The 5000-nt window shown below is 38.1% G+C and overlaps 1 protein-coding gene and 1 long non-coding RNA gene across 8 annotated transcripts in view; both read left to right on the forward strand.

The window, feature by feature from the left end:
* Nucleotides 1-1734, forward strand: part of LOC138007086 (uncharacterized) — a 2524-nt gene extending 790 nt beyond the window's left edge. Inside the window, exon 2 of the long non-coding RNA XR_011123992.1 lies at nucleotides 234-1734. This is a non-coding gene — a long non-coding RNA (uncharacterized lncRNA). The remainder of the gene's footprint in view (nucleotides 1-233) is intronic.
* LOC138007093 (centrosomal protein of 83 kDa-like) overlaps nucleotides 1-5000 on the forward strand; it is a 622454-nt gene that overhangs the window by 263310 nt on the left and 354144 nt on the right. The gene's annotated exons all lie outside the window — the stretch shown is intronic.

A 5000-nucleotide genomic window follows, 5' to 3' on the forward strand; every position in this document is an offset into this window, starting at 1 on the left:
AGCCACAATTTATAATTCCAGATTCTAGAACGAAAAGAAAGTCAATAACTACCATAGGAAACTTTCATTTGGATTTTACAAATAAACGTAATGTTTATAATATGATCAAAAAAAGGAAGAAAACAGAATCCTGTACGCTTCGGAGACTGAAACGATAACAGGTGCATTCATTGTTTCCGCATTTCGTATGATAATTATTCAAACCTGTCACTTTCATAATCGCTTGCCAATAGGAAACCGTCGCGTTCAATGGAAAACGATCTTTTATTTGACAACGTCGCTTACATAAGTTTGAAAGAGCCAGAGTTGTCCGACTTCCTGACTCTGTTAGGAATACAGAAGATCGCGCAACTGCTGAAAGCAGAGTTTCAGTGAGGAGAACTACGTTGAAAAATGAAGACAAAAGAATTGGGAGAACATCGCGCGAGCTGCGGCAGCGTTCATCAGTCGCTTGGCTACGTTTCCCGCAAATTTAGCCTCCGCTCACGGAGATATAAGAAGCTTGAAATAGGCGATGACGTGGACAAGCCTTATTCTTTCTTTTCCAAGTCACAAGAGGAAAATATGGGACCAAGATCGTTGTCAGATGACTTCGACGAATTCGTTAATAATCGATTCAAGGAATCACGAGAAACCTCAAAGTTTAACGCCGCAGCACTTGATGGAGAACATGAAGCCGATCGAGAGAAAGAACCTCTACCCGTGCGCGGCAGAAGACACGCAATTTGCGAGGAGATGGAGAGGAATATTTTGAACGACGCTGGTGTAAGCCTGCGCGGGTACCGTGAGATCCTTGTTACGCGTCGCTTGCTCTTCGAAATGCACCTGCTGTAATCAGGAATAAGGGGGTGAAGTCAACAAAGGCTTTTTTGAGTGCTCCACAGAAGAGCGAGTCCTACAAGTTCTCCTAGATTTCTCACACGCCTGTAGACCTTTTACCGTGAAGTTGACATATATGTCTAAGGAGATATTTGGTTAGAAGATAACTAGGAGGCTACGAACGATGCTATATTCATGAATAATCTGCCTCTAGTTATATGCCATGGCGAGAGGCTTAGACGTTGGCTTTTACGATAAACAATCCAAAACATTTAGAAGCTTTCCTAGATTTCTCACGCGCCTGTAGACCTTTTGCGGTGAAGCTAACATATATATCTAAGGAGATATTTGGTTAGAAGATAACTAGGAGGCTAAGAACGATGATACATTCATGAATAATCTAGTTATTTGAGATGCCATGGCGAGTGGCGGTTTGAAAGCATTCCCAAGAAGTTGGCTTTTATGAAATCTTAACTGTCCAAAACATTTATTCTCGAAATTTATTCACTGAGCATATTACGCATAAAAAGCAGCAGAGGTGTTCGTTAGGTCAAAAAGATCATCGAAAGCGTTAATTAATGAGTTAATTTTCGTTGGACTGTAAGGGGTATTATTTAAAATCGCTGTTATATAATCGTAGTTTTGCGGAGATCAGTGAAAAAAAAAACGTGTAGAATATTACACCTATTTATTCAAATCTTTCAAGGTTTAAGGAAAATGTAACTTCAGTGGAACAGTTATTTTGGTAAATACCACATCACCCTTTATGAAACACTGCTTTGTTTCGAAGAAGTTGGTCAGTTATATTGTTACGCAACATTTCTTGATTTCTAAATGACACTGTACACTTGGAACAATATCACAGGAGTTTTTGAAGTGGAGGAAAAAATGTAATTAAAAGTTTATTTCAATAAACTGATGGATTAGGTTTGATTATCAGGATGAGTGACGCAGCCACTTACAGTACAACCACGATGTGATTCCTCAAGGGAGAAAAAGAGAAAAAGTGTTTTTCGTCTAATCACTCCACCAGCTGTGAAACGACAGCAAAAGAAATTCTTTCGTAATTAGAGCTACAAGCAAGAAATTATACATTGTTTACTCCATGATCAGATAAGCTGTAACCCTTCCTTGCTTCAAAGTCGTGACAAAACTTCATATCAGTGCAAATATGTTCGTACCGATCGGAAAGCACAATGATTTCGCCCAGATAGCCTTGTACTCAGTCTGCAACAACGTAATAAATTACTTTTTCTGCCGGGGACAGGAAATGTAAGAAAGAAATAGTAAATTTAGCTAAATTTAGCATTCTGTAGTAAAAAAGCGGCTTCGGTTAATTTGTTACGTGATTTGTCTCTTCGCCAACCGCGGGAAAAAAACTGGAAATGGTTGTGTATTAAAAATTTTTAGAGTCTGTCATGAAAAATGGTATTTAGTCTCGGTGTATGGCTAATTTAACTCTTTTTCGTATAATAGTCCATTTTACAGTTGTGTGCTTGGTTACCTGGCCTATGAAACAAAGTGAGGCTGGAGTTGACCTTGTTTTGATAGAAACTTTAATGCTTTTCTTATGTAAATTCGTACTAATTAGCATGACAACAACATCATTAACGTTAGAAAAGGAGGAAGGTCTGTATCATAACAAGGTCAACACCAGCCTCACTTTCATTTAAAGCCTAGGTAACTAAGCACACAACAGTAAAGAGGTCTATTACCCTGGTCTATTAATTACAATCATTAGACTGTTGCCTGATTGTTACAGGTTGAATCTTATCCGTATTCTCTCTAATAAATATACCAAACGTTAGCTTTTTCTTGACTTTTGAGGCCCTTCCAGGGGTTTGAGGAACAAGCGAACATGGCCAATTTGAACTGGCAAACAGGAGAACAAACACAAATTATCTTAGGGAACAAGGGAACAATATAAATAGGGATCAAAAAGCTGAGAACAAGTTTGGAAGTAATTTCTAGAAGAAGGGATCAGGGGAACAAGGACCCCCTCCCCCAATCCCCCTGGGAGGGCATCCCAGTAATTGTTAACAATTATTCGCCGAAGGCGAAGTGATTATCGGTGAATATTCACCGAGACAAAGTCGAGGTGAATATTCACCGATAATCACTGAGCCTGAGGCGAATAATTGTTTTAGTATAAATACACAGGTAATTATTTCAAAAAAGAGGGGAAAAAAAAAAACATTTCAACGCGAAATCATCTTCACTTACAGTGGCAAAACGACTACTGGCAGCCATTTTGTCCGTCGAGGTGATTATCGGCTGATAATCCGAGATAGCGAGCCAATGAGAGCGCGCGATTTTGTATAATCACCTGTGTATTTATACTAATGCTTATTAATCCTCGATTGATTATGTAGGACAAAAAATCGCCAAATGTATGCAGTTAGAAGATTTGTTTTTTTTAGAAAGATATGCATTGCAATGACTGACATAAGGTTTGAATGAATAATCAAAATGACATCCTTCAGACAATACGGCCCTAGAACACAATTTAATAGGGCGCTAAACGTAACGCGTCTCAAGTCTGACTGTTTTACCAAGTAATCTGTATGTTACACTCCATTCGTAGTCCGCAATCGGTAGTCCAATCCATCCATCCTTTCCTGATCAACACATATCGGACCGTCGTTTCGTGCTGTTGTATGCTTGAATTAAAGAGGAAATAGGATGCTGGCTAGTAATTGCTCAGAATGAAAAACGTTATCTCTCAAAAGTCTTCCTGAACAAGGAGTCCCGAAATCCCAAGATATGTTTGCTCCAACAAATCCCTTTCCACAAACACGTTTGTGGGAGCCGTTTCCTGCCCTTCGCATGTTCTTACGCGCGCAGTACTTTTTAGCTTTTTGTTTGTAGCGCGGATTTTTCTGGGAGTGCGTGGTTTTACTTTGTTTGCAATGTGCGAAGTAACTTTTGTTTGAAATTTGTAAGGATATTTTGTTTGCAGTGTGCGAAGATATTTTGTTTGCGGCCGGTGTGCAAAGGTTTTTTGGTTTGCAGTGTGCGAGGATTTTTTTGGGGTGTGTGTTAGTGCAGTGTGCCGGATTTATTTGTTTTCAGAGTGGGATTGTATTTTATGTCCGGAGTTAGAATTCATTTTTTTTGCAGTGCATTTTATTTTGCAAGATAAGTAATTACCTCTTTGTAATATGTGGCTGAATTAATGGGAAAGGTGTGTCCTTAATGGGCCATCGTACAAAAGGGTCAATTTGCATCAAAAAAAGAACAAAAAAGTGGCAGCCATTTTGGAATAAGGTTTATGGTTTATCTAAAGCAAGGAAGCCAGCTCGACCAGAAAGAAAGAGTAGAAGATTCAAGCGAGGAAACATAAGGCATTAAGGTTTATCTTATGTTTACAAATTAGGTTGGATAAAGGAAATTCTTATCATAAAGTGAAAGAGAGTGTCAAACTTACAATAAGCAAAATAAAATCAAAGATAAAATGCAAATTCTAAAAAGAAAAAAATTGAAAAAGATGATAAAGGAAAAAAACAATATCTTGACTATCGCTTGTTGTGGTCTCAAAATTGCATAAGCTTTTTTAGTAGAGACGAAATACTCTACACATCAAAGTCAACATCTATTTAGCAAAACCTGATGTTGGTTGGTTTCATATCGTGCATGATCCTGCTACTAAAGCCTCATTTACACTAGTAAGTTTACCTTGACAAGTCCACTTGTCAAGGAAAACTTGCCGACTGTACACACTAGCAAGTTCTCCTTGACAAGTTTTCCTTGGTAGTGTAAATGAGGCTTAAGATGTAATATATGCCGCAATTGAGATATTGCACAAATCACTGACGCCCTGTATTGATCAAGTACATCTTGAGTTTTGAAATTTACACTAGAAAAACGTTTTCATTAAAATAAGCGAGTTTGACTGTATTGTAAGAAATAAAATGCAAGTATGTATTGTTTTGAACGTAAGGTAATTTGTTCTGTGGCTGGCAAAATTTAAATGAAGTCTCTAAACAGCGGATAGAATTGAAAGGGAATTGGCCACTTTCGCAAATACCATAATACTTTGTTTCCAGTTTCTCTTACGTCTTACAATGGTCCCAAAAGAAATAAAAACAATGCCTCTGCAAAATTCTGGAGCGCAAGTAAAGAGTATAATGGTAGTTTTTAAAGTGGCCTTTTATCAATCAAGGACCGAATTAGGGGTTAGT

The sequence above is a fragment of the Montipora foliosa genome, chromosome 6 (assembly GCF_036669935.1).
Source record: "Montipora foliosa isolate CH-2021 chromosome 6, ASM3666993v2, whole genome shotgun sequence".
In the NCBI taxonomy this organism is placed as follows: Eukaryota; Metazoa; Cnidaria; class Anthozoa; order Scleractinia; family Acroporidae; genus Montipora; species Montipora foliosa.